General features: G+C 40.8%; 1 pseudogene; it reads right to left on the bottom strand.

Moving 5' to 3' along the window:
• The window catches only part of LOC139027716 (amine oxidase [flavin-containing] A-like), a 32,010-nt pseudogene extending 10,437 nt beyond the window's left edge, over window positions 1-21,573 (bottom strand).
• Window positions 21,574-24,029: the final 2,456 nt, after the last annotated feature.

Here is a 24,029-nt window from a genome sequence, read left to right as displayed (position 1 = left end):
TCCACTTTACTAGTGAAAAATGTATTTAAATGATTGGCAACATCAAAATATTTTGTTATAAATTACCCATCAACTTCAATGAACGATGGAGATGAATTGGGTTTTCTGCCCATGATATAATTTAAGGTACTCCGAAGTCTTTTTCCATTGTGTTTTAAATCATTTATATTGGTTTGGTAATATAATCTCTTGTTATTTTTGTTAAATTTGGTCACAACATTTCTCAGTTTACAGTGTGTCAACAATCCACTGAGCAGCCTGACTTGTTTGCCACCGCTTTTGCATAATTTCTTTAAACCAAACAATTTGTTGCTTGTCAACAAAAGTATCATCAAAGGAATGATCTAAGTGAGTTTCAGAGTTGGCCAGTATATGAATGGTATCCGATGTTAGCAACTTATTGATTTTATGAATCTTATTTATAAGGCAAGATATATTAACATGGTCTATTCTTAGTCCTTTCCTTGGTAGCTTATCAGAGATTGACATAATATGGAGAAAGAAAAAGTAACATTTAAATAAAAACATTGTTTAGCTAATGCACTCATGGCTCTGAATAATACTGTACATTTCCTTGAATTTGTTCTGGACCTGGGGACTGTGAAAAGACCCCTGGTGGCATGTCTGGTGGGGTAAGTGTTTGTGTCAGTTCTGTGTGTTGACTATGCAAACTGTTTGGAAATGAATGTTTCCTATAAAAACATGAAGTGATGCTGTCAGTCTTTCCTCAACTCCTAGCTAAGAGAGACTGACATGCGTAGTATTGATATTATCCCTCTGTTCTGGGCCAGCTGCAGCTTAACACTAGAACCACTGGGCCTCGGGGGAACCCCCTTCAAGTTAATGAGCAATCATTCTGACTGCAAAATTCTAACAGTAATTAATAAATTTCATATTATATATGGTATAGCAAAAATAATAATTTGGTTGTGTTGGCCTTTGGTAACATGAAGGCCTTTGGAGGCATTTGGTAACATTAAATGTTTATTTTAAATAAAACAATAGCATTATCATTTGTGTATGTTACTGTAGGCTATACGTAAAAACCAGTGGCGATCTTAGCATGTAATTCTTGGTGAGGCAAACTCCCCCCCAAAAAATGTGATGCATGCCAGCAAAGCCACTACACAACACAACACTAAATAATACATGAATTAGACTATAACAGTGACAAACAGTTCCCACAAACGATTAGGGTCTACAACAGCAGTCCACACATCTTACCACTGTTACACCTGGCTATCAGTGGAGCCTTGTCTGGCAGCAAAACAGTTCATTCAGCCTCATTTACTGCCTTTAAAAATAACATAGCTGATATGGCTGACTTGCTTAAATAAATGTGGTTTCTACTGACAATTGAGATGTACAAACTATGGCATAAGGGGAGGACAAACAGATAAGAGGCAATATGTACTTTTGATTAAGACATTATTGAGCGAGCTAGGATGGACGTAGTCAATATAACTATTTATTCAGCACTTTTGAAATGTATTTTCTTTTTATTTCTAACTTTAGATGTAAACCCCCTAATTGAGAAGTGGACACAGGCAAAGACATAGTAATGTGTGTCTCCTATCCTTCATGAGGTCACCAAATGAGACAAACTCGACATGACTGTTGTCACGTTCGTTGTATGGTGGAAGAGAGGAGGACCAAGGCGCAGCGTGATACGAATACATACTTATATTTAATAAACGAAGAGAAACACTAAACAGACTAATACAAAACAACAAAACGAACGTGAAGCTATAAATGACAAGTGCAGACACAGGCAACTTACATATAGACAATAACCCACAACCCACAATACAAAACAGGCTACCTAAATATGGTTCCCAATCAGAGACAACGCAAAACACCTGTCTCTGATTGAGAACCATATCAGGCCAAACACATAGAAATAGACAAACCAGACATACAACATAGAATGCCCACTCAGATCACACCCTGACCAAACAAAACATAGAAACATACAAAGCAAACTATGGTCAGGGCGTGACAACTGTCCCTTAAGTGTTCACGTACCACTCCCACATTCTCAAAATATAAATATTGTTTAATTATTCAAAATGTTGATGTCCAAGTCTCTCTCTGCGTTACAGTTTACGTTCCAATCTCGAACACTACAGAGCATAGATACAGCGTATTTTACGACCGCCATAAAACAGTGGACTTCCAGCTCTCCCCCTCTACAAGAGAGAGCACGCTGTAGAGCGGACCCACTGTAACCTGATCCTTCAGATCGTCACAGGAGTTATGACAATGGACACACAGGCTTTGTTTAATGCCAGTGGCAGGTCATTGGTAAAAAATGAAAAAGAGTAGAGGGCCAAAAGAGCAGCCCTGAGACACACCACACTTTAAATGTTTAACATGAGAGAAGCTTTAATTGGAGAAAACCCTCTGTGTTCTATTAGAGAGATCGCTCAGAATTCACGATATGACAGAGGTTGAAAACCCATAACACATACATTGTTTCTCCAACAGGTTATGGTCAATAGAATCACTGACATCTAACAGTGCAGCTCCCACAGTCTTCTTATTAACAATTAATTTCAACCAATCATCAGTCATTCGTGTCAGTGCAGTTCTCTATAAACATGCTGAAAGTCTGTTGTTAATTTGTTTACAGAGAAATAGCATTGTATTTGATCAAACACTATTTTCTCCAACCGTTTGCTTAGAGCTGGCAGCAAGCTGATAGGTCGGCTGTTAGAACCAGTAATGCCCGCTTTACCATTCTTGGGTAGCGGAATTACTTTGGCATCCCTCCAGGCCTGAGGACAAACACTTTCCTCTAGGCTCAGATAAAAGAATATGACAGATAGGAGTGGCTGTAGAGTCAGATACCATCCTCAGTAGCTTTCCAACTAAGTTGTCAGTGCCAGCAGATTTGTCATTATTGATGGATAACAATAATGTTTCCACTTCTCCCATACTAACTTTACAAAATTCTTTCATAATTATTTATTTTTTATTTTTATAATGAATACAATGGCTCACTGATTACTGTGGGTCAATTTCCTGCCTAAGTTTCCCTACTTTGCCAATGAAGTAATTATAAAAAATAATTGGCAAAAGCAATAGTTTTGTGATGAAAAAGCCATCTGATTCGATGAAAGATTGAGTTAAATTTCTCTTTCTGCCCATATTGTCATTTAAAGTGCTACAAAGTTTTTTTTCCATCATTCTTTATATCATTGATCTTGGCTTCATAATACAGTTTATTTTTATTTTTGTTGAGTTTAGTCACATAATTTCTCAATTTGCTGTACGTCAGCCAGTCAGATGTGCAGCTAGACTTACAGTATGAGCAACTCCTTTTGCCCAATCTCTTTCAACTGTACAGTTTTGGGCCTCAACTAATGTCTCCTAGTGAAGAAGTCATCAATTACAGTGGGGAGAACAAGTATTTGATACACTGCCGATTTTGCAGGTTTTCCTACTTACAAAGCATGTAGAGGTCTGTCATTTTTATCATAGGTACACTTCAACTGTGAGAGACGGAATCTAAAACAAAAATCCAGAAAAATCACATTGTATGATTTTTAAGTAATTAATTTGCATTTTTATTGCATGACATAAGTATTTGATCACCTACCAACCAGTAAGAATTCCGGCTCTCACAGACCTGTTAGTTTTTCTTTAAGAAGCCCTCCTGTTCTCCACTCATTACCTGTATTAATGCCCCTGTTTGAACTCGTTACCTGTATAAAAGACACCTGTCCACACACTCAAATAACAGACTCCAACCTCTCCACAATGGCCAAGACCAGAGAGCTGTGTAAGGACATCAGGGATAAATTGTAGACCTGTACAAGGCTGGGTGGGCTACAGGACAATAGGGAAGCAGCTTGGTGAGAAGGCAACAACTGTTGGCACAATTATTAGAAAATGGAAGAAGTTCAAGATGACGGTCAATCACCCTCGGTCTGGGGCTCCATGCAAGATCTCACCTCGTGGGGCATCAATGATCATGAGGAATGTGAGGGATCAGCCCAGAACTACACGGCAGGACCTGGTCAATGACCTGAAGAGAGCTGGGACCACAGTCTCAAAGAAAACCATTAGTAACACACTACGCCGTCATGGATTAAAATCCTGCAGCGCACGCAAGGTCCCCCTGCTCAAGCCAGCGCATGTCCAGGCCCGTCTGAAGTTTGCCAATGACCATCTGGATGATCCAGAGAGGGAATGGAGAAGGTCATGTGGTCTGATGAGACAAAAATAGAGCTTTTTGCTCTAAAATCCACTCGCCGTGTTTGGAGAATAGAAGGATGAGTACAACCCCAAGAACACCATCCAACCGTGAAGCATGGAGTGGAAACATCATTCTTTGGGGATGCTTTCTGCAAAGGGACAGGACGACTGCACCGTATTGAGGGAGGATGGATGGGGCCATGTATCGCGAGATCTTGACCAACAACCTCCTTCCCTCAGTAAGAGCATTGAAGATGGGTCGTGGCTGGGTCTTCCAGCATGACAACGACCCGAAACACACAGCCAGGGGAACTAAGGAGTGGCTCCGTAAGAAGCATCTCAAGGTCCTGGAGTGGCCTAGCCAGTCTCCAGACCTGAACCCAATAGAAAATCTTTGGAGGGAGCCGAAAGTCCGTATTGCCCAGCGACAGCCCGAAACCTGAAGGTCGGAGAAGGTCTGTATGGAGGAGTGGGCCAAAATCCCTGCTGCAGTGTGTGCAAACCTGGTCAAGAACTACTGGAAACGTATGATCTCTGTAATTGCAAACTAAGGTTTCTGTACCAAATATTAAGTTCTGCTTTTCTGATGTATCAAATACTTATGTCATGCAATAAAATGCAAATTAATTACTTAAAAATCATACAATGTGATTTTCTGTATTTTGTTTTAGATTCCGTCTCTCACAGTTGAAGTGTACCTATGATAAAAATTACAGACCTCTACATGCTTTGTAAGTAGGAAAACCTGCAAAATCGGCAGTGTATCAAATACTTGTTCTCCCCACTGTATATTGTTTGTCCTTTGGTAAGTTCAGATTGTTGCTCAGGAGCTAGCTGGTGCGGGTTTGTTATGGGCCGGATGGGCCGGATGGGGGATACAGAGGCTGATTGTGTGTGTGTGTGTGTGTGTGTGTGTGTGTGTGTGTGTGTGTGTGTGTGTGTGTGTGTGTGTGTGTGTGTGTGTGTGTGTGTGTGTGTGTGTGTGTGTGTGTGTGTGTGTGGTGTGTGTGTGTGTGTGTGTGTGTGTGTGTGTGTGTGTGTGTGTGTGTTACGGTGGAAGGAGAGAGCATAGACAATATGTGGGTGGAGAAAGAGTATAGTGTAAGGGCTGTCATAGAAGGTGTGTTGGCAAATATACAGGGTAGATGCTGTATGTCACTGGTGTTGCACGCTGGTAGGATGGTGAACAGTAGCAGCTTAGCAGTTAGCAGGGTTTATTACCTGCCACAGGGCCTGCGGAGGCCGGGGTGGTAATATGTCAGCAGCACTGGTGCCATGACATTAACAGGACACCCCCGCTGTACTCCTCCAAGGCCCAGTCCTGACCACACACAACACATAACAGAACACAGAACACACAATCCTGCAACACAAAACTAAACACATAGTAGAACACAAAACTAGAACTTACTGTACAGTCCTTCAGAAAACTCACAACACAGCAGAACACAAGTTGCAGTATCTCTACTACAACAACAGCAGCAAAGACACAAACAACAGCATCTCTATTCACTACATATGTACAATACAACAGCTTTTATGTTCATGTGTTTACATTTATAACCATTGCATGTTTAAATTAATCAATTACTGGAAACCATGAATTCCTAAAAGAAGATCATGTGGTTTGTGCTTGTCTCTCACATTATGCTTATTTTCTCTGTAATATTATATCTCAACCAGTCATACCTCTTAAGAGGCCAATCTGCTCTATGTCATATTCCCATTGTGAGTAAATTCATTAACCCACTGACTTCCTCTCTGTCTTTACTGTATCTCATACTTGTTGATATCCCTCTATATTGTTTCTTCCTCCAGAGTCTCATAACCAGTCAAGCAGGGAAAATCCTCCTCCTCCATGCCCTCTCAAGCCCTGCACTCCTCAGGGCCAATTCTTCCTAGCCACTCAAAGCTTAAGCACACGAAAGGCCGCCCAGGGAGCAGAATGCTAACATATTGCTACAGACAACGTATGTCAAGCCAATGTGCTCGTTTGTCAATCTGGGCAGTGAGTTGTGTCACAGGGACAAGCGATGTGTGTTTTCCACTTCCCCACAAGACTGACTGATCCCAGGGAAGCTTTTATTGACCGGTGCACTTCATGCTGTTCAAATGTTCTTGCTGGAGAGATGTTTTGAGAAAAACCAGCGGGCAGTTGTTGAGTTCAGCTCTGATGGCAGTTATTACCTGAGTCGGCTCTACGGGGTGGCAAAGCCGGACATCGACCCCCCATGATTTGAGGAGGGGGAGGGAGGGGGGATGTGATAATGCCATATGTAGTAGTTACATTTTTAAAAATGCATTCTGATTGTGCACCTAGCCATGCATTGTCATAAGGTACTGCATTCATTACCTTATTTAGCTATAGGTCATGAAAGAGACAAGGGAGAGAGAAAGAGACACAGCTGCATGTGAGCTCTCGCATTTTTCAACATGTTTTTTACAAAAGGATAGATTTGTAGTTAAACAAACTTGGATTTTTCAGAAGGGACATATGCAGGATGCTACCCTCCACAGCTTGGCCTTTGCTCCAGATCAAAACTCAACAAAAGGCAAAATTACCTGGTGGTATTACTGCTTCCAAGGTTTCCTGTTTCCAAGCTATACGGAAAGTGCTCTGGCAAACAAACAGCAGAGACCTGAGGACACCATCCAACCTGGAACTGAGTGAGTAGTGTTTTGTCTGATGCTGTTTTGAAAGCCAAGAAGAAGAAGAAAAAGTACATTACAATGATATATTTTACTTTGTGGGGACTGAATGCTGAGTAAAGTATGCTACTAGGACAGACCAGATACGACTTCAATTAGCACTAAGGTGTGAAGTGAGKGGTGTTGAGGCCTTTGGGCCCAGCAAGTGGCAGGAGTCTCTTGCAGCTTGCCCCACCAAAATCCAGAGGCCTTTGAAGCCCCCTGCTGCTGTTCAGAGACCATCCACTGGTATTTTCTACAAGAAATCTGCCTTCAGAAATAAAAGCTTCTACCAAGTGGGTGTGACACCAACTCCCGTTGCCTACTACACTGCTGCTTGGATTTTACCTGGCGATCTGTTCACCGTCTGCCCTGGCTTGTCTCCCCCTATCTGGTAAAGGTACCCCACCACATTCACCCCTCTCTCCTGAGCTTTCGCTCACCTCCTGCACACACTGGGGCGAGTGACTCTGAACTTACAATGGCTAGCCCCAAGTCGTTATATATTCTTTTATTATATTTTTTATTGTGCTTTTTGCTATTTTGCTGTTTGCCTCATGACTCCTGCATGCTTTGTTGACTATGAACTTGTTTACCCAACTGTGGGACAGACTATGTTTGTTCCCACACTTGGGACTCTGACTCTCTATTGGTTACACAGACTTTTGGCCTCCCATCCTATTCTAACCACCTCTCGCCGGCTTTGTATTCATGTTACCTGATGAAATTGTTGTACAATATGATCTTMTTGGCATCTAATGCACATTCAYATGTCATAAATCAYCARTGCAGAGCTCTCCCTGTCCTCTGCCGTGCCTTSATTGTATTACTGRTGATGATATCTGGAAATGTYCATGTACACCCTGGCCCATCTACWGTTGCTAGCCCCAATTCTGACTTGTGCTCTGATATCTGCTTCACTGATTTCTGCTCGTAAAAGCCTGGGTTTTCTGCACGTTAACACTAGAAGCGTATTACCTAAAATGGATCAATTGAAAGTGTGGGTTCATAGATCCAATCCAGATGTGTTGGTCATTACTGAGACGTGGTTACAGATTTTAACCTTTCTGGTTATAACCTTTTTCGGCAAGACAGATCTTCCAAAGGTGGGGGAGTGGCAATCTTTACCAAGGATCACCTTCAATGCTCGGTTGTTTTAAGCATTCAACTATCAAATCGCTCTTTGTTGACTGTTTCTGGGTGCTATCATCCYCCYTCAGCACCGGCCTGTACCCTACCTGCCCTAGGCTCTCTCCTGTACCCTTACACTAAGGCTGAATTTGTCCTGCTAGGTGACCTAAACTGGGATATGCTTAAACCACCTGACCAAGTCCTAAAGCAATGGGACTCCCTACATCCTTCTCGTTATTACCAATCCCACAAGGTATGACTCCAAACACACAGAAAAGACTACTCTCCTCGATGTTATCCTCACAAATAATCCTGATTGATATCAGTCTGCTGTTTTCTGTAATGACCTTAGTGATCAATATTTTACAGCCTGCATTCGTAAAGTTTTTTAGCAAGCATCTATGACAAATCAGGACAGGTAATTTCACTAAGCACAGGTAATTTCACTAAGCAGCCATGCTTAGTGAAATTACCTGTCCTGATTTGTCATAGATGCTTGCTAAAAAACTTTCATGAGCAAGCCTTAATTCATTAACTGCCCTCTGTAAAATGGTATAAACTCAGWTTGATCCCCTCTGTCGAAGATGCTTGGACCTCCTTTTTTATATTTTCAGTGGTATTGTTAACAAACACGGCCCCATAAAGAAGATGTGAAATAAAAACAGGTTCAGCCGCTGGTTCGATCGTGATCTCAAGAATTGCATTTGGCGAAAGGCTCAGCACACGCAGATTCAGGCTGACTGGCTCTCGTTCAGGCAAATGAGAAATAAGTGCACTCAGGCTATCCAGAATGTCAAAGTTAGTTACTTTAATGAGCAGTTCTCTCTCTGTGGGTCTAACGGTGAAAGACCTGGAGAATAAACCCTCCTCCTCACAGCTGCCCTTGTCCCTTAATGTTGATGATGTGGTTGTTACTGACAAGAAGCACATGGCTAAGCTCTTTAATCACTCCTTCATTAAGTCAGGATTCCTATTTGACTCAGCCATGCATCCTTGCCCGTCCAACATTTCCTCATCTCCCACCCCTCCTAATGTGACTAGCCTTGAAGCTCCTCCCTATTTTTCCCCTACATCCCTACAAAGTTTCTCCCTGCAGGCGGAGTCTGAGGTGCTAAAGGAGCTCCTTAAACTTGACCCCCAAAAACATCTGGGTCAGATGGTTTAGATGCTTTCTTCTTTAAGGTTTCTGCTCCTATAATCGCCAAACCTATCACTGACCCCCTGTCTCTCCTCTCTGGGGAGGTTCCCATTGCTTGGAAGGCAGCCTCAGTTCATCCTTTATTTAAAGGGGGAGATCAAGCTGATCCTAACTGTTATAGGCCTATTTCTATTTTGCCCTGTTTATTAAAATTGTTGGAAAAACTTGTCAATAATCAACTGACTGTCTTTCTTAATGTCTATAGTATTCTATCTGGTATGCAATCTGGTTTCCGCCCAGGTTATGGATGTGTAACTGCAACCTTAAAGATCCTCAATGATGTCACCAATGCCCTTGATTCTAAGCAATGTTGTGCTGCTATTTGTATTGACTTTGCCAAAGCTTTTGATACGATAGACCATTCCATTCTTGTGGGCTGGCTAAGGAGTATTGGTGTCTCTGAGAGGTCTTTGGCCTGGTTTGCGAACTACCTCTCTCAAAGAGTGCAGTGTATAAAGTCAGAAAATCTGCTGTCTCTGCCATTGCCTGTTACCAAGGGAGTACCCCAAGGCTCAATCCTAGGCCCCATGCTCTTCTCGATTTACATCAACAACATAGCTCAGGCAGTAGGAAGCTATCTCATCCATGTATATGCAGATGATACAGTCTTATACTCAGCTGGCCCCTCCCCAGATTTTGCATTAAACACTTTACAACAAAGCTTTCTTAGTGTCCAACAAGCTTTCTCTGCCCTTAACCTTGTTCTGAACACCTCCAAAACAAAGGTCATGTGATTTGGTAAGAAGAATGCCCCTCTCCCCACAGGTGTGATTACTACCTCTGAGGGTTTAGAGCTTTTGGTAGTCACCTCATACAAGTACGGCTAGATGGAGTATGGCTAGATGGTACACTGTCCTTCTCTCAGCACATATCAAAGTTGCAGGCTAAAGTTAAATCTAGACTTGGTTTCCTCTATCGTAATCGCTCCTCTTCATCCCAGCTGCCAAACTAACTCTGATTCAGATGACCATCCTACCCATGCTATATTAGGGAGACATAATTTATAGATTGGCAGGTTAGGGTGCTCTCAAGCGGCTAGATCTTCTTTACAATTTGGCCATTAGATTTGCCACCAATGCTCCTTATATGACACATCGCTGCACTCTATACTCCTCTGTAAACTGGTAATCTCTGTATACCCGTTGCAAGACCCACTGGTTGACGCTTATTTACAAAACCCTTTTAGGCCTCACTCCCTCCTATCTGACATATCTACTGCAGCCCTCATCCTCCACATACAACACCCGATCTGCCAGTCACATTCTGATAAAGGTCCCCAAAGCACACACATCCCTGGGTCGCTCYTCTTTTCAGTTCGCTGCAGCTAGCGACTGGAATGAGCTGCAACAAACACTCAAACTGGACAGTTTTATCTCAATCTCTTCATTCGAAGACTCAATCATGGACACTCTTACTGACAGTTGTGGCTGCTTTGCATGATGTATTGTTGTCTCTACCCTTTGTGGTGTTGTCTTGCCCAATAATGTTTGTACCATGTTTTGTGCTGCTACCATGTTGTGCTGCTGCCATGTTGTGTTGGTACCATGTTGTTGTCATGTTGTGTTGCTACCATCCTGTTTTGTCATGTGTTGCTGCATTGCTATGTTGTTGTCTTATGTCTCTCTTTACGTAGTGTTGTGTTGTCTCTTGTCATGATGTGTGTTTTGTCCTATATATTWAAAAAAAATCCCATCCCTGCAGGAGGCCTTTTTGCCTTTTGGTAGGCCGTCATTGTAAATAAGAATTTGTTCTTTACTTACTTGCCTAGTTAAATAAAGGTMAAATAAAACATTCAATAAATAAACATTTATGAAGCTCATTGGATCCCACCCAGGACGGCGTCAAATGTAATGTAGCTAGTAGCTACATTACTAGTAGCTACTAGATCTGTTAAGTTTTAGTAGTGGTGAGATGAATAATTATAGCTGGCTAATCAGCATGGATATCCGAAAATGGCTGGGCACTGCCAAGAGCAAAACAACTGAGGACCACCATGTCGACTGCGATGCTGAGCTCACCGGGCAGCCTGCTGACCTGACCACCGAGGTTGAGGAGCTTAGCAGCAAATGTAATACTTGCCCATCCCCCACGCTGCCTGCTGACCAACAGCATGAGGGTAGCATCACAACAAGTACCTGCACCTCCGTTACCCCAGCCCCTACCACCTGACGACCTGTTGGATCTAACCAAAACTGAACCAGTGGAAGCCGAGTTTTTTGATTCTTGCAAAGTGAAATCGCAACCATAGCCAGCAACAACAAATGGACCCCACTCAGTGTTCTTCAAAGATATGGCAGGCCTTTGTAAGCAATGCCAGCTGTGCCGTTGGCACTGAAACATGAATTTGGATTAACATTTGGGACAATGTGCAAAACAGCAATGTYCAAAAATTCCTTCTCCGCTCTGAAGAACGTATTCAGTGAACACAGACACAGCCTGTTACATCAACGAAAAGCCCAGCTTGTCCAGCTGGCAATTGAGAAGTAAATTTTGCCAGGAAGGCCAATGGAATCAAACTTCTCATGAGGTTTAACACAGCATGGAGYAGGCTGCAACTCGTCTAAATGGTAAACTACAACCTTTATGTCCCTGGCCATCATGCCAGAATTATTCATGAATAGTTTTTCCCTCATGTAAGCCTACTGGTTGTTTGGCAGATTTTTTAAATGTAATGTACAGTTTAGGCCTTTGCTTTTTACTTCAATGCATATTTTAGAATTATCTGTGATTCTTAATGTCATTGCTTGCTTTTGCAGGTCTAATTGCTATTGATAGATATACAACATTGCYTTATTTGACGGGTATTGGAACAATGTTGCCTATTGGTTGTGCTCTGAGGTGACGCTGAAATTGGAAGTGCATCTTATGTTATCCTTTCATCAGGCTGACTGGCAGTAGCCTTCTGTCCATGGTCTTGAATGATGGTTAAGGTGTGCTGTTTTATCGAGATTATCTTGGGCTACCAGTCTTCTCTTCAACATTGCTTACTTTCTTGTGTGCAAAATGACAGTTTTTGTGTAAATGGATGCTTTTCAGATAGGAATACGTTTTTTAAATGTTCTTTGCTCAAACAAGTAGGCAAACGTTCACTCTGTTTTCATTAATTTCCATTACACAGTTATTGTATGATAGGCTACTGTAAAAGGGATGTCAATACGATTAAAATGACACAGCCTACTTGTTCGCCCCTGCCTGCTCTCTTGCTATAGCGTGTGTGTGTTGCTCTCAGAATGGGCATTTACTCTTATTCACGGCAGATTCAAAAGACCTACTGCCATGTAMGACATTTCACAACAGCTATGACTATAGAATATTCACTTAGTTTGATTTAGTTAGGTTTTCTGAAACTCTTGGCTTGTTACGCTTATTACGTAATGTCATAAATTCAACAGAAATGTAGCCTATAGTTTTAATTATTGAAGTTTAAGCTATGAAGCCTGTAAGAGTTTTTGATAAGCTAGTGATGCTCATCTTGTCGAGCTGATCTGTGAGTGTTGATATGCGCAAATTATATGTAGGCCTACTGCAGCTGGCGCTGCATTTCAGATACACATGGTGTAGTGGGCCCCATATCTTTCTCGTGTTATTATATAAACCAATGTTGGTCGATGTGCACGGCTACATTTCAGATACATGTTTGTACATTTGAATAGTAGCAGGACCAACCTACCTTGTGTTATTAAGGCTCTAAAGCAATACTAGTTGTGCCCCRCCGTGGATTTAAAATGGCCCCTCAGGCATGTAWTCCTGGAGCCGGGCCTGGTTATTACCCAGGGACCGTAGTAGCAGACGGAACAGTGGGCTTAGTGGAGAGGCTCCAGTCTACTGCTCATCCAACACAGTCCCAAGGTTTCCCAGTGTCTTTAAACCAAAGCGATTTCTTACTATATAAAGAATATTATAGGAAACATATTATTAAATATGAAGAGTTTAAGGGAATGTCTTATTCAGGCATGACATTCTATGAAGTTCATATCTAGGCCAATAGAAACGTACTTTCTCSTCATAGCAGTTGTAGCTTGCGACTCCCTCTCCCTGGTATTTTACCAGGCTAAACAGGAGGATAAATTAGACTTAAATCTGACGCTCTCACTTCACATTGGCTCGTCATGCACAGAAATATGCTTGGCCTGTTAAAATATGAATGTAGTTCCAAGAAGCCTGTTCAAGCTAAGGTCRGCCGATCGATGGGCTAATGCCTTCACATGACATGGAACCCTGTAATAAGTTGGACTACCCTCTCACCAAACACTACTACAGTACTGTACATACTACAATGTACATTGTTGTATTCAACATGGGGATACATGCAGAGAGGGCGGCTATAAACTAATCCTGAAAGGAATTTGTCAGAAAGGGAAAGGTGTTTTTAAAATCAAAGCATAATTATTGGCTTATGGGATTATGTCAGTGAAGGCTGCTGAGGGGAGGACGGCTCATAATAATGGCTGGAATGGKGCCAATGGAATGGCATCAAACACATGGAAGCCATGTGTTTGATGTATTTGATACCATTCCACCTATTCTTCTCCAGCCATTACCATGTCCTGCCAATTAAGGTGCCACCAACTAATCATGTGTATTAGGTGTTATTAAAATGAAAATGAATGAGGAGGAAATGGCCTAATGTCAACAGTTTGCTTTCTTTCTCGTCATAGTATTCCCCTAAAACTCAAATTCATGACATATAATCAGGGTGAGAATTACAGGGGAGCCAGGGGGGACTCAGCTCCCCTGACTGAGATATTAGCTCCCCCCAAATCCAACGAAAGTCAAACTTTGGGGGGGTCTCTAAATAATGCTTATTTAACCATTCTCCTATTTGTTTAAAATGCAGTGGTAAATATGTTTTACAGTAGTAAATATGAAAATAAAAGCTTCCAAATGAAATGAACACCCCCACCTCTCTATCATGGTTTAAACCATTTATTTCTACGTGGCTATATTAAACCGACGCCCTGTCCGTGAATGGTATAATTTTATAGCTGGCTAGACAGCAGCTCTGTCCACTCAGTAGTGCTGAATTATGCCCTCAACTGAGCTCCCTTAAACGCAAAGATTTTCCTTTGTACATCCTAAATTTCTCCATTTGTTTACCAATGCGTCCTTGATAAAAATTGCCTTTATTCCACTGCATTAGATTTATCTGTTGATTTATAATAATTTGCTTTTATCAGTCAGCTGATTAGAGRGCTCATTGCTTTGTTTTTCAGGTGTGCGCGGGTACTGGTGTTCTCCGTGCCCTCCGTGGCCAGAAGAAGTAGACCATTTATTTAACTTTAAGGGGGGTGGGGGTTCTACTAAGATAACATATGCAATTGTTTTAAGATGGTCATACCATGGATCATTAAGTTATTCCTTTTTTAAGGACCTCTTTAGGTATAAAAAACATACAAAAAATGTTTTGATAAAATATTTAATTTGGCCTTTACTACTATAGCCCATAGAAACGCATTGAATAACACATTCATAAATGGCAATATATCCTAAGTAATAAGGTTTTGAAGTGTCTGTCCTATATCTAGGAGATATAAGAAAGCTCAGGAAATATCTTAGTTTTTTGGGCACATACTGTATTTAACCCCTTTTGGGGGGGGGGAGGCACAAAACTAGCTCCATACTTCCTTTCATTTGTATGGGTTACCTTCAGACCAGTCCGTGACACTTGTGGGGGTCATAGAGCAAAATACCATCATGTTCGTGAGAGTCTCGTCTTTCCATAGAGTGGTCATAATAGGTAGTAGGCCAAACCATTCGGATGCTACAGACATCACCAATTTTCGGAATGTCTCCTGGTCTGACAAACAGCACTGTAGCTCTGCCACTTTCCACTGCAGATGCAGAAGACAGACATAGGAGGATGTGGTAGATTGAGAAGCAGCCTATCCAAAACAGATATCTCTTGCTTAAACTGACAAATTTTGATGGAGATTTTTTTATCATGTTAATTAGATTGACGCATGGGTGCGTCAATAGACTCTTCAGGATTTTAATGACACTAGGCCTAGGCCTATAGTTGACTCTTTTGGTTAGAACCATTCCATTTTGCAATGGCATAGGCCTACATTATTTTGGATTTGTGTGCCCATGAGAACTGTTTTCACAGCAAAACAGAATGACATGTTACGTAGGCATAGCTACACTTATAGTGCAGCACAGCGATATCGCCAAGATCCAGGATTCGTAGAGGGTTTCAATGTTATATATCTCATATATAATTAAATTGTTAAATGCTTAATATAACACTGTCATAAGTATAATTAATGTAAGGAAAGAAAGGTATCGTTTTATGTCACACGATCTGTGAAGACTTCAAGCATTCAACTCATAAATTATGGACAACTCATGAACTAGGTTGTAAACATGCTTTGATTCATGTGTTATATTGACAGTGGCTTGCGAAAGTATTCACCCCCCTTGGCATTTTTCCTATTTTATTGCCTTACAACCTGGAATTAAAATAGATTTTTMGGGGGTTTGTATCATTTGATTAACACAACATGCCTACCACTTTGAAGATGCAAAATCTTTTTTATTTTGAAACAAGAAATAATACAAATAAACAGAAAACTTGAGCGTGCAAAACTTTTCACCCCCCCAAAGTCAATACTTTGTAGAGCCACGTTTTGCAGCAATTACAGCTGCAAGTCTCTTAGGGGATGTCTCTATAAGCTTGGCACATCTAGCCACTGGGATTTTTGCTCATTCTCCAAGGCAAAACTTCTCCAGCTCCTTCAAGTTGGATGGGTTCTGTCACGTTCGTCATAACGATGAGACCAAGGCGCAGCGTGATTAGAATACATTCTTCTTTAATAAATGAAGAACACTAAACAGAACTAAACAAAACAACAAAACGTGAAGCAATATGACTAGTGCAAAACAGGCAACTTAACATAGAATAACAACCCACAAAATACCCAAGGAATATGGCTACCTAAATATGGTCCCCAATCAGAGACAACGATAAACAGCTGCCTCTGATTGAGAACCAATCTAGGCAACCATAGACATATAAACACCTAGACAAGGTAAAAAAACCTAGACATACAAAACCCCCTAGACAATACAAAAACTAAACAAACCACCCTTGTCACACCCTGACCTACCCAAATAATAAAGAAAACAAAGATAACTAAGGTCAGGGRGTGACAGGTTCTGCTGGTGTACAGCAATCTTTAAGTCATACCACAGATTCTCAATTGGATTGAGGTCTGGGCTTTGACTAGTGTTGCTTTAGCAGTATGCATAGGGTCATTTTTTTAAATAAAATTTTTAAATWAAAAAWATATATATTTCTTTTAAATATATATATTTAAAAAAATATATATTAATATATTTTTTTGATTGCATGCAGGTGGACTTTATTTAACTAATTATGTGACTTCTGAAGGTAATTGGTTGCACCAGATCTTATTTAGGGGCTTCATAGCAAAGGGGTGAATACATACGCACATACCACTTTTCCGTTTTAATTTAATTTAGATTTTTTTAAACAAGTAATTTTTTTCATTTCATTACATGAAATCCACATAAAAATCTATTTAAATTATAGGTTGTAACAATATAGGAAAAACGCCAAGGGGGTTGAATACTTTTGCAAGGCACTGTAGGCTACCTGTTCCCAGAGGAATGTAGGTCTACTTGATTTGTATAATTGTATTTCTCATGCTCTCCCCATTGATTGTTGTGTCACTAATTGCCTATTAAGCCTCATGTTACTACTTTGTAAGTTTGTACTTCCAAAACACACTCCTCTTGCTGTGTGTTTTCTCTGCACCGAGGTGTGGTAGCTATCCATGGTCCTGGTTAACTTGTTCTGTGTTTTAAATTGAGAAAGAACAAAAATAGAAATATCCAATATTTGGTAATGTCTTCATTGTCTCTGTTTCTAAATGGTAATTGTTTGATGGCAGGATATAACTGCTAACCTTGTGATATCTTAAGCAACTTTATCTGAAGCCTGCGTATGTTCTTGTGTAGAAATTTGCCTCGGCTGAGAGGGTAGGCTGTCACGCCCTGAACTTAGAGATCCTTTTTATGTCTCTATTTTGTTTTGGTCAGGGTGTGATTTGGGTGGGCATTCTATGTTCTGTATTTCTAGGTTTTGTATTGCTTTGTTTCTGGCCGAGTGTGGTTCCCAATCAGAGGCAGCTGTCTATCGTTGTCTCTGATTGGGGATCATACTTAGGCTGCCCTTTTCCCTCTTTCTGTGTGGGATCTTGTTCTTTGTTTGTGTGCAGGGAGTTTGCACATCGAAGCTGTTCGGTTGTTGTAGTTTTTATTGGTTTGTCCTGTTTTAGTTTCACTTCGTGTTTAAATTATGTGGAACTCTAAGAACGCTGCGCCTTGGTCTCTTCCGACGACGACACCCGTTACATAGGTGACTGGCAGTGGTGTAGGCCTAGTGGAGAGTAAACACAAGTAAATACAGTTTACTCACCTTTGTCAGAAAAATGCATTAAAAGTATAGGGAGAGTTACATTTTTCACCGCAACCGGCAGTGTTCACCCACCTATTTTACCAGTTCCAGTTTTTTACTAGCTACCAGTATGCCTATTTAAAGTTCTCTTTGTAGTCTAGTAAATTGACCATATGTGTTTAGATGACCATCCCATTTCCCCAGAACAGCTTCATAGACATTTCAGGTGTCCTGACTTTTCAGGCTATAAAAAAGATCAATTTGTCAGCAAGAAGCTTCAATTAATCTAGGCCTAATCAATGACCATAGCTGAATGTCATTAGGAACACTTCTTGGTGTTTTGTAACAGATGTCTACTTCCATTCATCAAATGGCACGAGTAGACATGCAGTTTGGATCCAGGAATTATTTTGGAATGGACGAACAGACAGGTAGCCTACTTTTTGAAGTGATTTGTTTGATAATCAGATGAAAACATCATGACTGGTTGTGTTCATGCCACATTAAAAAGGTAATTCATTTTGACTGTTAAATGACTATACTATACTATTAGGCCCATTAAAAACAATGTGCACGCCTGCACCCAATAGAGACCCCCTCCCCAAAATGTCACAGTGTAATTCGCACTCTGCATATAATGCATCATTATATAGGTTTAAGGGTTACTTAAGGGTTACTTAGTGAGGGTTACTTCAGACAGTAAATGTCTCCTCTGCTCCTCCTCTGCTTCCTGATTAATGTTTTATATGACCATATGCCTTAGGAGCAACATGTCATAAATGGATCATCATAATGAATGAACTAGTCTTTTACTACGGTAATAAACATATACATGTTTATCAGATTTTCAGTTGAGAAAACATGATTCACGCATGGGAACGTAGTGTATTTTTACTTTCTCTTGGACTTATTAAACCCTACACCGCTCCCACGGAAGCTAGTTTCTTCTCCGCAATTAGTCTAGATCTGAATATATCCTCACTGATATCTAGAACACAAACACATGGTAACCGTTCTGATTGGTCCCAGAAACCGATGGGTTGAGCCAGAGCCAGAACACACGTGGGTAATGTGGAATTTCAAACATCTGTCATTGGCTTTGATACTCTGGTTCGAGATGATCCAATCGCTGAAGCCTTCGTTTTATACAACACCCCTCATTTTGACGTCAACACAAACGACTTCAACAATGGCAGACTCAGACTGAAGTATGTAGAGAACATAGAGCAGCGGAAGAATTCCGTTTGAGTCGTCAGGCAATTGTAGAATCCCACTGAGATGCAGTTTAATTTAATCATCTGCTTATAATCACAGATAGAGTGWGGTGCAATCTGTTTTGTATTTTCTCTTTTCATAATACATCTTTGAGAGAACACCAATTTGATTGTTTTGTTTGCTCTTTGTTTCAAGGCTTGAACACTCAAGGATGTCACGACAAGAGAGAAATTGAACCTTGCCTGTTGATACTTCCCGTGAAAGCTGACATGCAGCCAGGCGTAACACTTCAATTATCAAGGCTGAAAAAGTGTGTGAAAACAACCTAATGCTTGACGTCCCCCCAAAAATAGGTAGCAGCTTGTATTTAGCAAAAAATATGGAGTGAACAGTTTACTGACATTTTTTTTATGGATATGGAGCCTCTCGTGTTGGCCCGACATACTGTAGAGGGGTGAGAACACCACTTTAAACACACCACACTCTGCCAATAAGCACCCTTCTCAATACTCTTCAGCCAAATGATATACATTAACAGATTCCCTCTCTCCCCATGTTCTTTCTCTCTTTCCCTCGCTCGATGTCTCAAATATACCAACATAAAATGTTTGACTGGATTTTCCCTTTAACAACTGTGGCTTCCAAACTGTTCGTAGTTTCTTTTTTCTTTGTTATCTTATTTTCTCTGTCTCTTTAACTAAAGATAGAATGAGTATACAGTACGTACAGTAGCTAACGATCATCTGCTTTGTATGTTTTAGGCAACAGTAAGTCTGTCTACAGTAAGTCTGTGTCTGTTTTGCCCATGTACTGTATCTCTGAATTTGTAGGGGGTGTTAAAGATGGTCTTCGGGATATTAAACACATATTGCACAAATTGGAATCTAACATATCACAATAATTACAAAATTCATAACATATCACACGAAATTGATGACATATTACACCATTGGATGACGTACTACACAAAAAACGGGGACCGGTTTTGGTTCGTGAGCATCACTGTCAAAACTAATGGCTGAAATTATACAAAAGTTTGACAGTGAAGTCAAGAGAGGGATGTTTAATAAAATAATGAAGGCGTCAGGTCGGTATCCAATAGATGCCTCTGGGTTCAAGCAGGGTAAAAACAGGAGCCTGATTGACTGGGTTAATCACAGTTGAACAATATCCATTCTTTAATAACATGATTTATGGTTCATATAAACTCTGACCCCCCCGGGGGCATATTCAGGGAGAGTGTATTCTCTATTCTCTCTTCCCTGTGTCTCCCTCCTATGCCTCATATCACTCCATCCATCCTTCCATCCATCCCCTCCAACTCTCCCTCTATTCAGCCATCTTTCCATCCTCGTTACCTCTCTGGAGCTCCAATTGGAGGCCTGCACGCTAGAAATGCCCACGATAGCAGCACTCCCAGCAGAGCTGGTGCCGTCTAAGGTGACACTCGAGGGACACTCCGCAGAAGGCTGTGCCAATATTTCTCCCAAGAAACCTTTCTCATGCCAGAATGCCTGCAGCAGAGCGCGCAAGATAGAGAGAGAGAGAGGAGGGCTGACAGCTGGCTAAGCTAGATTCACTTACCACAAACAGATCACCCCTGATGCACTGACTAACAGTACACTTGAGGTCTGCGGTTTCCAATATTAGTGGATTGTAAATGTGTTATGCTTGTTGAGATGAACTTCCATCCACTCAAAAGAGATTTTAAATGACCTTGTAAAACCACACTGGTGGAGGATTGCTTATTGCAAAGGACACACGCTTTGACATCTTAGTGCATCTTAATACAACAAAGACATAACAGATGCAGCATTGCACTGAATATAATATTCATAATTCAAGTCAAACCAATCTGTCCTTACTGTGAATGTTCAATTCTTGTCAGCAGTGGCGATTTTAGCATGTAAATCTTGGTGGGGCAGGAAAAAAAGAAGTGGGATGCATGCCAGCAAAGCCACTACACAACACAACACTAAACAAGACATTAATTGCACTGTAATGGTGCCCACAAACTGTTAGGGCCTACAAAAAGCTGTCCCAACAGCAGTCCCAACACCTTACCACTGCTACACTTGGCTATCAGCGGAGCCTCGTCTGGCAGCGAAACAGTTCATTCATCCTCATTTACTGCCTTTTTAAAAACATAGCTGTTATGGCTGACTTGCTTAAACAAATGTGGTTTCTACTGACAATTGAGATGTACAAACTATGGCATAAGGGGACGACAAGCAGATAAGAGGCAATCTGTCATTTCGATCAAGGCATTAATGAGCAAGCTAGGACGGACGTAGACAATATAAGWATTTGTTTAGCACTTTTGAAATGTACAGTGACAGAATTCAGAACATGGGCAATTCTTACAGTGTTCTCCCTACACCAAGCCAAAACTGTAGTATAAATAAAGGGGGCATATAAGCAGACAATGAAAGCTCTTACAATATTTGATAAGTACATTACACTAAAACAGGTTATAGGCTACAATTGCACCCCCAAGTCTGAACGATAGGCAAACTTAAGAGGGGTAAATAGACCAAATTATTAGGTTGAGGCACATGGGCTACTAACAGCTTACTTCACAACATACACTTAGTATTACTTTCTCAGCTACAGTATACAGTACATATCTCCCTGTCATATTACATAATTTATGCAGCAGCATACAATACATTTTTGGACTCACCTTGTTGTGCTGGGAAATTTTCTCATCGAAGTCTGGCATTCTCTGAATTTATCGTGCTTTCAAAACAACTGGGAATTCATGATGACATCATTGATCTTCAGGTCGTAGCTCAAGAAAGAGGCCGGATTTACAATTACGAGTTGGATGACCGTTCAAAGGGTATTTTCCCAGCCGGAGCTTGTTTATTCCCGACTTCCCAGTTGTCTTGAACTCACTGAAGTCAAGTTTTCGCAGTTCCGTTGTTTTGAGCGCGGGAAAAATCATGCTTCATTACCAGCATGGCCAATGTTGAATGTTTATCATTTTTTACTTGGAAAAGAGCCACTTAATCCCAGATTTGGGACCACACAGCCACTCCACTGAATAGCAGACTAGTGATTGCTTTGCAATGCTCACCGTCAGCCACTGTCACTGATTCCTTCCAAACCACTCATTGATGAATTTGCGATTTCCAACTTGTTGTGTAATGTTTATGTCCAATGGCAGATGAGCACCGACACGTTTTATGTATACTTTCTCTTCATTATTTCTCTTCATATGACATGGATTAAAAATGATGTGCCAGTAGATTGTCGACTTGATGCATGAATGGATGATGACTGCTAGCTAAGATTTTGAAAGTATGTTGACATGATCAGTTCAATCAAAGCTACTGTACATAATGTGATAAAGCTCTGTATGTTCTGCTGGCTTGCCCCACCACCACAGAAGGCACTCAGCTAGGCTGAAACACCTGCATTTTGGAGCTGCCTTACTCAAGAAACCAAAAAAAACGATTGTGTTTTTATGCGGCTATATTAACGGCTATATTAACTCAATGATGTATATACTGTTGAGTTCACTCTAATTGAAGTATGTTCGGATAAATTCTGAAAATAGAAGAACAGCAAATGACTTCCAGTGAAAACTGATATGTGACATGTATTAAAAAAATAAATTGGGGGTCAAGACAGCTCAAAACGGCTCTGCCCCCCCTACCCTGAATGACAGGTCGCCACTGCTTATCAGAGTTTTACCTTCACTGTGGCTTTATCACAAGAATACTGACCATACTGTTACAGTATGTGATGACCATATTGTCGATATTTCCTCTAGGTTTACAGGTGACCAACATCCCACCATCTATACTGAACAAAAATATAAATGCAAAATGCTACAATTTCAACGGTTTTACTGATTTACAGTTCATATAAAGACATCAGTCAATTGAAATAAATGTATTAGGTCCTAATCTATGGATTTCACATGACTGGGCAGGGGCACAGCCATGGGTGTGCCTGGGAGGGCAAAGGCCCACCCACTGGGGAGCCAGGTCCTGTCAATCAGAATTAGTTTTTATTACAGACAGAACTCCAGTTTCATCAACTGTCTGGGTGGCTGGTCTCAGACGAGCCCACAGGTGAAGAAGCCGGATGAGTAGGTCCTGGGCTGGCGTGGTTACACGTCAGTGGTTGTTAGGCCAGGTGGACGTACTGCCAAATTCTCTAAAACATTGTTGGAGGCCCCTTATGGTAGAGAAATTAACATTCAATTCTCTGGCAACAGCTCTGGTGGACATTTCTGCAGTCAGCATGCCAATAAACCGCTCCCTCAAAACTTGACACATCTGTGGCATTGTGTTGTGACAAAACTACACATTTTAGAGTGGCCTTTTATTGTCCCCAACACAAGTTGAACCTGTGTAATGATCATGCTGTTTAGTCAGCTTCTTGATATGCCACACCTGTCAGGTGTCCATCCACCTTATCTTGGCAAAACATAAATGCTCTCTAATAGGGATGTAAACTAATTTGTGCACAACAAAAATAAGCTTTTTGTGCATATGGAACATTTCTGGGATCTTTTATTTCAGCTCATGAAACCAACACTTTACATGTTGCGTTTATATTTCTGTTCAGTATATTTAAAGTATGTCAGCGGTAAAATTCCAAACTGCCTCTTAACATCAGCATCACATGAAACATGTTAATGTTTTTTGAATGCCACATAAATGAGTCATTTGACTCTCATGAAAGTGTTATGTGCAGCGAACCTCAGGGTTCTGTGAGCTTATTCATGTAATGTGACTTTAATGTACAGTAATGTTCCTCATACACACACACACAAATTATGTTCATATACAGATGTAGGACCTTCATTTGATCACCTTGTTGCAGGAGAACTTTCCTACGATGCAGGACATTTTAAACATGTAGTGTATTTGATGTTTAAAAAGGCTTCCAAAGTTTGTAATTTCCACTTTGAAATTTCAGACTTGATTTTCCCTTATAAAAAAAATGTATCAACCCCTAAAAATGTATAATTCATAATAATCAATATAATAATGCACATTTCCTGTTGCTGCAATATTTTTTTCCTGCTATAGCAAACAGGCTATAATGAAGATCCTACATCTGTATTGCATCTCAAAAGGATYCTGACCATACTGTTATGTGCTGACCATACTGTTATGTGCTGACCATACTGTTATGTGCTGACCATACTGTTGATATGCC

This window comes from Salvelinus sp. IW2-2015, linkage group LG5 (genome assembly GCF_002910315.2).
Source record: "Salvelinus sp. IW2-2015 linkage group LG5, ASM291031v2, whole genome shotgun sequence".
Classification (NCBI taxonomy): Eukaryota; Metazoa; Chordata; class Actinopteri; order Salmoniformes; family Salmonidae; genus Salvelinus; species Salvelinus sp. IW2-2015.
Note: the sequence above shows the minus strand (reverse complement) of the source record. Positions and strands in the feature narration are given on the sequence as shown.